General features: G+C 37.2%; 1 pseudogene; it reads right to left on the bottom strand.

Annotated features, from left to right (window-relative positions):
• Positions 1 to 3,071: 3,071 nt before the first annotated feature.
• LOC111158605 lies at positions 3,072 to 4,372 on the bottom strand (annotated as a pseudogene).
• Positions 4,373 to 10,024: the final 5,652 nt, after the last annotated feature.

Raw genomic sequence — 10,024 nt, 5'->3', positions numbered from 1 at the left:
GATTATCCCATAAAGTTTTTTTTTTTTCATTTTTATTTTCATTTAGGTTAGTATGCTTTTTTGCTGTTATTTCCCTTGAGACTTCTCTTTGACCCATTATTTAGAAGTGTGATGTTTAGTTTGGACATGCTCCTGTTACCTTTTAATTATTGATTTCTAGTTGGATTTCTCCATGGTCAGAAAGAATATTCTGTATGCTTTCAATCTTTTTAACTGGTTAATATTTGCTTAATGATCCAGGGTATGGTTTACCTTGGTATATGTTCAATGAAAACGTGAAAAGAATTTGTTTTCTGCTATTGATGGGTGGAGTATTCTATAAATGTTGACTACATTCTGGTGACTGGTGATCATGTTAATTTCTTCCATAACTGCTCTCTTCTCATTATTCTACCAGTTATCGAGAGGGTGACACTGAAATCTCTAACTGTAATTGTGGATTTGATTTCTTTTTTCACTTAAAAAAATATTTTATTTATTTAATAGAGAGAGAGAGAGAGAGAGCACACAAGCAGGGGTGTGGCGGGCAGCAGGCAGAGGGAGAGGGAGAAACAGACCCTCCACCAAGCAGGGAGTAAAATATGGAGCTTGATCCCAGAACCCTGGGATTATGACCTGAGTTGAAAGCAGTCGCTTAACTGACTGAGCCACCAGGCACCTCTCTTTTTTCACTTCTATCAGTTTTTATTTACAATATACTGCAACTATGTTACTGGGTGCATCCACATGGAGGATTGCTATATCTTCTTAGAGACAGAACCTTTTATCATTATGTAATGTCCTCCTCTGTCTCTGGTAATTTTCTCTGATCTCAGATATAATTAATCTGATATTAACATAGTTGCAGTTGTTTCTCTTAATGTTTTGATGGTTTACTTCATCTTAAACCTACATATATCATTGTATTAAAATGTTGTGGACATATAGTTGGGTCATTTTCCCCCCACTCTGTCCATGTATTTTCAATAGCCTGTCTAGACCACTTATGTTAAGAGTAATTATTGATATATTAAAGCTTAAATCTGTTTTCTGTTGACTCTGATTTTTGTTTTTCCATTTTCTTTTTACCTACTTGTGTTTATTTACTTAAACATTAAACATAATTCTGTGTTGGTATATCTGTGGTTCTTTTTAGTTTATCTCTTTCTGTAGCTTTATAATGATTGCTCTAGATATCATATCATATATTCACAACTTAGTAAGTCTTCCAGTGTCAACATTTTACCCACTAAAGTAAAACATGGAAAACTGGAAAACTTCTTTCCTTTTATGTCCCTTTACCTTTCTCTCTCTCCATATATATATCTCTCTCTCCATATATCTATCTACCTATATATATATGATATCTATCTATCTGTATATATATATATAGATAGGTATCTCTTTACCTTTCTCTTTCTCTCTCTCTCCATATACATATGGAGATATATGGAGATAAAATGAATGAGGATGAAAAATATTTAAGGAAATAATGACTTCAAACTTCCCAAACTCTTAACTGAGAATTCTAGATTTATTGACATTCTCAGTAAACATTCTCAGGAATGAAAGGGAAATCAAATATACACACACACACACACACACACACACACACAAATATATATATATATATACACACACACATATATATACTATACTCTCCATACTTTGAGAACTACATTTCAAAGCGTTATAAATTTTGTTTCAAATATCAAATATAACTTAGAAAACTCAAGAGAAGTAGGAAAATCTATTGTATATGCCATATTTTTTTGTCTTTTCGCATTATCTTTCTTTTTGATGTTCCAAGATTTCTTATCATTTAGTTTTGTTTAGAGAACCTCTTTTAGTATTCTTTAAGGATAGGTTCCTTGGCAAAAAATTATCATAGTTTTCCTAAATCTGAGAATGTTTTGATTTCCCTTTCATTCCTGAGAATGTTTACTGAGAATGTCAGTAAATCTAGAATTCTCTGTTAATGGTTCTTCATATTTAGCTCTTGAAATACACTGTGGTGATTCTTTCTGGCCATCATGGTTTCTGATCAGAAATCTACTGCCATTGGGATGGTTTTTGACAGCTAAAGCATAATTTCTCTGTCTTCTTTCAAGAGATTTTTCCTTTGTCTTTATTTTTCAGTAACTTCACTATAAAATGCTTTGGCATGGAATTCTTGGTGTTTATTCTGCAGGTGGCTTATTCAGCTTTTTGCTGAGTTTGGGAAGTTTGAAGTCATTATTTCCTTAAATATTTTTTGTCCTCATTCATTTTATCTTCCCCTTCTGGGTTTCCAACAATACAAATCTCTTGTTAGAGTCCCACAGGTTCTCAACGTGTTTTTTGTTTGTTTGTTTGTTTTTGGCCTAATTGGTCTCTGTTGATTAGAGTGGTAATTTCTATTGTTCTATTTCAGAGGTCACAGATTCTTTCCTCTTCATTGAGTTTTTTTTTTAATTGATAATTGTATTTTTTTCTAAATTTCATTTGGTTGCTTTTTATATTTGACATTTTGTTCTATAATTTCTGAAATTATGCCAATTTGTTGAGACTTTCTGTTTTTTCCATTTGTTCATTTGTGTTTATAAATGAAGCATTTTCATTATGCTTGCTTTAAAAATCATGTCAGGGGCGCCTGGGTGGCTCAGTGGGTTAAAGCCTCTGCCGTTGGCTCGGGTCATGACCTCAGGGTCCTGGGATCAAGCCACACATAGGCTCTCTGCTCAGCAGGGAGCCTGCTTCCCCCCTTCTCTCTCTGCCTGCCTCTCTGCCTGCTTGTTATCTCTGTCAAATAAATAAATAAAATCTTTAAAAAAAAAAAAAAGAAGCTATGACACTAAAAAAAAAAAAAATCATGTCAGGTGATTTTTTTTTTTTTTTTTTTTCATTTAAGAGAGGAAATATTTATTCAAACCCATCAGAGAAATGGACACCTTGGGTCTATAAAAAAGCATTGTGTTTTAAAACGTAGGTCAATAACTGTATATGAGACTATACATTGTTACATACAAATTAACTATTAGAGCACAACTTTCCAATGTTCAAAACAGAATAAGCTTCCCTGTAAAAGCAGCACCTTTGTAACATTTTTAACTTTAGTATTCTTCTTCTTCTTCACACTCTTCTTCAACAGAATCCATACCAGCTGCCTCATAATCCTTCTCAAGGGCAGCCCTATCCTCTTAGGTCTCAAAAAACTCTCCTTCCTCCATGCCTTGCCCCACGTAACAGTGAACAAAGGCACACTTGGCATGCATCAGGTCAAACTTGTGGTCCAGGTGAGCCCAGGCCTCAGAATGGCTGTGTGGTTGCTCAGCATGCACACAGCTTACTGTAATTTGGCCAAGTCTCCACTAGGTACCACAGTAGGAAGCTGGTAATAAATGCCCACTTTGAAGCCAGTGGGGCACCAGTTCACAAAACGGATGGTATGCTTGGTCTTGATGGTGGCAACAGCAGCATTGACATCTTTGGTAACCACGTCACCACAGTACACTAGGCAGCAAGCCATTGCCATTTACCATGGCAGGGGTCACATTTCATCACCTGGTTGGCTGGCTCAAAGCATGCATTGGTGATTTCTGCTAGAGAAAGCTGTTCATTGCAGGATTTTTCAGGTGGTGAAAATCCTGACTCCAGTAAGTGGAGTGTAGAGATAGGGCACCAGGTTGGTCTGGAATTCTGTCAGATCAACATTCAGGGCTCCATCAAATCTGAGGGAAGTAGTGATAGATGATACAATTTGACATGTCAATCTCTTTATGTTAGTGTAGGTTGGGTGTTCAATATTGAGGTTTCTGGGACAGATGTCATAGATGGCCTCATTGTCTACCATGAAAGCACAATCAGAGTTCTCCAGGGTGGTATGGGTAGTGAGGATGGAGTTGTAGACTTAATTACAGTTGTGGGAACATGGGGAGCTGGGTAAATGGAGAACTCCAACTTGGACTTCTTGCCATAATTGACAGAGAAGAAAGGTATACCCTGTCCAAAGCTGTAGAAAACCAAGAAGCCCTGAATACCTGTGCACTGGTCAGCCAGTTTCCAAATTCAGTCCAAGACAAGATCAGCGGTCTCCTTGCCAATAGTGTTGTGCCCTTTGGCATAGTAACTTCCTTGCCTGTGATGAGCTGCTCAGGGTGGAAGAGCTGGTGGTAGGTGCCAGTACAAACTTCATCAATGACTGTAGGTTCCAGGTCTATAAACTCTGCCTTGGGCACATGCTTGCCAGCACCCATCTCACTGAAGCTGAAGAAGTCATCTCCTCTCCCAATGGTCTTGACACCTGGCATCTGACCATTGGGCTGGATACCGTGTTCTAGGCAATAGAGCTTCAAGCGGGCATTACCAATCTGCACAGCAGCCGTTCAACATGGATGGAACTGCATTCACACATAGTTGCTGCTTTGTGGCTGCTGAGCAAATACAGAAGAGGAAGTGGAGAGACTGTTTCTTCTTATATTGCTACTCTTAGGTGGTCAATGTAAGAGAATCATTAAAAACCATGTCAGATAATTCTAATATCTATGTCATCTTGGTATTGGAATCTATTCATGGATTTTTTTTTCACTCAATTTTAAGTCTCTCTTCTTCTTTGCCTTGCTCCTGCTGAGGGTGGGTGGTGAAAATCCTGACTCCAGTAGCCCTCCTGTGACACCAGTCCAGCAGGAGGGGAAAGGCTACCACATTGCCCCTGAATGGGGGGTAGATGTCCAGTCTCCTGTGTGATTTATACTGACATTATGGAGCCTGGGAGTATTTTGTAATAGTCTGCCAAGAGTGGAAGTCTAGGCTCCACGTGACCTTAGCTAGAAGGAGGGGGGAGAGGACTACAGATTTTCTTTGGTGTTTGTCTGGAGTAGTGCAGTTATTGTCTAAAAGTATTCTTTTATTAGGCTCCCTCCTTCCTATCTTTTGGCTAGAATGAAAACACTTTTTCCCCAGGCCTCTTCTTTTGTTTTGTTTTGTTTCCCAACACCTGTTGACATTTTCCCAGTTGCCAGCTCTCTAGCAACATGTATGGATGTATAAGACAAAAAACAAGACAAAACAAAACTCAAAAACCCAAGACTATCATCTTGGGTTCCAAGGTCCCTAGCCAGTCTACCTTCTTTATCAAATACCTTTCAGAGTCTTCTTTCATTTGTTTAATATATAATGTTTAGTCATTCTTAGCAGGAAGAAGAAGGAAAAAGTATATCTTTTGCATCTCCCTGGAACTGGGACATTCAACCGTTCTATTTATAATTATAAAGAGTTCATTCTTGTTCTGATTGTTTTCTTTTTTTTTTCCCCAGAACATCTTATATCTTGTCTCTCTAATGACAGTAATTATAGTTGACTTTTTAAGTTGTTCTTTCTTCAGACAATTTTCTATATTCTAGTTTCTTTAAATTCTTCTCCCCCTTCTGTTTTTCTGTACTAAGAATTCTAGGAACCATTTTATTACTTTGGTAATTTATTTTCATATTATATCACAAGCATTTTCCATGTCACTACCCATCCTGCATAATTATAATTTAATACCAATTACTGTACTTGTTCATTTCTCATTCCCATGACTATTTTAGAACCTATAACGTTCTTCATTTCATATTTTTAGATTAATTTTTTTAGAGTAGTTTTAAGTTCAGAACAAACTTGAGATCAAGGTATAGAGATTTTCCATATACCCTTCCCCCTACACCTTAATAGCTTCCCCATTATGAGCACTACCCATCAACGCAATGCATTTGTTACTAAGGATGAACCTACATTGACACATCATAATCATCCAAGGTTCACAGTTTACCTTAGGGTTCACGCTTGGTGTTGTACATTTTATGGGTCTGCACAAATGTATAATGACATATTTTCACCATTATAACATACAGAGTAGTTTCACTGCCCTAAAAATTCCTTATCCTCTATTTATTCTTCTCTCCCCTGTCCCATAAACTCTGGTAACCACAGATCTTTTTATTGTCTCCATCATTTTGTCTCTTCCAAAATGTAATACAGATGGAATAATACAGCATGTAACTTTTTCAGATTGATTTCTTTTACTTAGTAATATGCATCTATGTTCCTTCCATGTCTTTTCATACTTTAATGCATCATTTATTTTTAGAACTAAGTCTACTGCATTTTCTGAATATACCTCAGTTAATTTATCCATTCACCTACTGAGGGACATCTTGGTTGCTTCCAAGTTTTAGCAATTATGAATAAAACTACTATAAATACCTGTGTACAGATTTATGTGTGGGCATTAAGTTTTCAACTTGTTTAGGTAAATACCAAGGAGCAAGATTGCTGGATTGTATCGGTAAGAGTATGTTTGGCTTTGTAAGAATCCACCAAATAGCCAAATCCACCAAATAGCCATAATCCCAGCTACTTAACATTCTAAAAATGGGTGCAGCAAGAAAGCTGGGTGCCCAAATGTCTAGGTAGATTTTTCACCTCACATTATCTTCAACAGCTGTCTTTTCTTCCGTACATCTTCTCAGTATCTTTTCTCGTGTCTCCTGGCTACACTCTCTCTCATATCACCAAAGACTCAGAGGGCTGTGTGTCTAGTCTCCCACCAACAAAAGGGATAGTTGACTGGTGTAAACATTCCATATCCATATTTTCAACCAATTCTTATGGTTTCAACTTAACCCCTGGCCTACTACTACTGGGGTAAGCTGGGTTTCCAATCTCTGAGCATTTGGGGGATTCTATGTGAAAAAGTAGATTTGCCTTTTATTAGTATTAACCTCTGTAGCCACCCAAGTTATAACTTTCTCCATTAACCAAGCAAGTGATTGCTCGTCCATCTCATTTATATCCTGCAAATTGTTATAATTATTTATCTGCTATTATCTCTTTTCCTTTTCTCTTTATCTTTGTGAATTTTTTTTTTTCTTACTGACATTTTAATGGAATTTAAAGATGAAGAAATAAGTATGGATGGTCATTAGGCCATGTTAAGAAGTCTTACACTACCACTGTTTACAACAATCTATAAGATTTGCACTATATGTTAAAAATTCCTATTGAGTCACTAAATAGTTGATATTGTATGCTAAATGAGGTTGATTAGCTGTGATTTTCTTAACTTACCTGAACACTGCAGTATATTTTCTTAATGTTCCATGTTTGAAACTATTATTCTTTAATCTTACATTAAGCTATGTATGCCAAGACTCATGAATAATATAATCACTAATACATAATTACATTTTTACCTTCAAAGGACCAAGTAAACTTCAAACAGACAATGGTAGGCTAAGACTATATGTTAATTTAAGAATAAATTTATTAAAATGAGAAAAGACAAAACCAGGACTTATTAATCAATTTTGAATTTGACTTGGTAATCATAAAATATAATGAAGAGTCATTAAAATTTTTTCTAGGGCTTCATTTTTTATTTATAGTTTGAACTACTGAATTCATATATTTGTATTATATAAGGTGAGTAAAAACACTTATCTTAAATGATAGTTCATTGACTTGTCCCTAACACTACTTATTTCTCACTAGCCTATGGATTCAAATGATCCTATTAAAATTTAAATGCCCAGATCCTGCTGTTTTATTTCCCATAGTTACCTACTCAAAACTTAAGCCCTCTTTAAGGTAACTTCTCCCATCCCTTCAAATATTGCTGGGCTATTTCAGGAGATTAATCATCTGTCCATGGTATCAACGCGCATCATTGCTCCCTACCCTCTTAGCACTGCTTCCTTCATAAATCATCTCTTCTGATCCAAACTCAGTTTGGAACCTCAGCTCACTCTGGTTATTTTAAGATCTGACCAGCACTGTTATTTCTATGTGCCTCCGAAAGTTAGCTTTAGGCATCTTCTGTCCTTGTGTTAGTTGCTATCTGTTAATAGTTAATAGTTGCTTTTGTAGCTTCTGACTCAGTGCTGATGACTCCCACTGCTGCCGCTGGTCCAGGGTCTGCCCTGTGCCACCTCTGACTTCTGCCATTCTGACAACCCACAGGTGCATGATTCTGCTGGAGCAGCCAGTTCTCAGTCTGGGGCGAGGTAAAAGGGAAATGAACTCCTCCTGTATGCACTGAGAGAACTTTATGATTCCAAAGGGAATGCTGTGTGCTTTTTAACATGTGGCAGCATTTAATAAACATCTCTCTGATTTCACTCATGGGCATTTTCTCTCTGAGGCTGGAACACACACTTTAGGTGGCAGTATCAGAAAAGAATCCAGACCTAGAACATAGACCTGTGATCCTAATTTTCATTTGCCAGTGGTTTTCACCTGGAGATTATGTTGCACCCCCCACTCTTCCCAGGGGACTTTGTCAATGTCTGGAAACACTTTGGTTGTCACTATTGCATCTAGTGGGTAGAGGTGAAGGATGCTCCTAAATGCTCCACAAAGCACAAGTCAGCTCAGCTCTCCACAAGTAGTTATCAATCTCTGTGATAATATGGAAAGACCATATTACAATATGGATGGATGGGCCTAGAGAGTATGTTAAGTGAGATAAGACAGAGAAAGACAAATACCACATAATCTCACTTATGGGTGGGATCCAAAAAATGTAACAAATGAATAAACAAAGAAAAAGCGCCTATATTATAGAGAACTAACTGATGGTTGCCAGAGGGGAGAGAGGTTGGGGGATGGGCAAACTGAATGAAGAGGAGTTGGAGACACGGGGTTCCAGTGAAGAAATGAGTAATTCAAGGGAATAAAAGGTACAGCACAGAGAACAGAGTCAATGCTATTGTAATAATGTTGTATAGTCACAGAGGGTAGCTACACTTGCAGTAAGCATAGCCTAACGTACAAACTTGTCAAATCACTGTGTTGCACACCTGAAATTAACATAACATTATGTGTCAACTATACTCAAATAATAATAATCATTTAAAAAAGTCAATTGCATCAGCATTGAGAAAGCCTATCATGAGAAATACAATGGAATGGGCAGGCACACCACCGTTATGACAAGGAAATCCTGAGAACTCTAATCTCTCCGTGGATGACTCGGATTTTTTTTCTGCAGAAATAAAAGCTTCAGAGATATTCTGAAATGAACTCACTGTATACCTGATTTTTAAGTACTGGAACGTTATAACAAGTTTCCCATGTAATGATGCCTACGGAATTTGTGGAATGACAAGGGAACATACAAATCTAAATCCTAACATTTTAGCAAGTTTATTTCATATTAATTTTTACCTCGCAAAAGATTTCCTTTGGTTTAAAAAATAAATTCAAACAAAGGGAGACAACTGTGGGTTAAGATGGTATAATCTAGACTAATATGCCTCCTTTCAGCTGTCTACAAAGATGTAAATTTTCTACAAGTATGAAAATGTCCAAGAGCAGTAGAAACAAAGGCTAACAAGAGACCTCCTGGTACCATCTGTAAGAATTTCTGATAAATGGGAATGAATTGAGATTAAAAGCTTCAGAATCTGAGTTAGAAGGCTCTGGCTGAATGGAAATGCATTAAATAACCCCTTAGCTTTCTTTCACTGTTTGGCATAGTTAGGGAGCACATTGGCTACACCAAACAGAAATCTGAGAATTCCTCTGCCATTTACGCCCACAGCCATGAGGTGAAAAATAAACTATGCGACAGCCAGGAATATGTCTTCTTTCCCTTCTCTCATCTCCACCTACTTCAACCTCCCGTATTTCCTTTCCATCCATAACTTACAACTAATAAGTTGTAACTTCTTCACTTCCAATGCAGTATTGGAAGAGGAAGGGAGGGTGACAGCATTTTGTATGCTGAAATGTATATTTACAGCCATGAAAAAATACTAAGAGTAGAGGCAGGCATTCCGGCTGAGTCTCAGAAGGACTGCATACTTCCAGTTCTGTCCCGTATTGTATTTAGACAAAGAAATGCATGAAAACGTTTCTTTGGCAAAGAATTTGGCCATCTCAAACTTAGCAGGCTTATAATCTGCTCAAAAGTGTCATGCTTGGTGAGTTCCTGTTTGACGATATGAACTGTATTTAGGGATGTGGAGTCTCTATGGGATAATCCATTCCATCTCTTTTCCAGCTTCTAGAGGCTGCCCACATTCCT

The sequence above is a fragment of the Enhydra lutris genome, unplaced genomic scaffold, assembly GCF_002288905.1.
Source record: "Enhydra lutris kenyoni isolate GAN:26980312 unplaced genomic scaffold, ASM228890v2 scaffoldscaffold61, whole genome shotgun sequence".
Lineage (NCBI taxonomy): Eukaryota > Metazoa > Chordata > Mammalia > Carnivora > Mustelidae > Enhydra > Enhydra lutris.
Note: the sequence above shows the minus strand (reverse complement) of the source record. Positions and strands in the feature narration are given on the sequence as shown.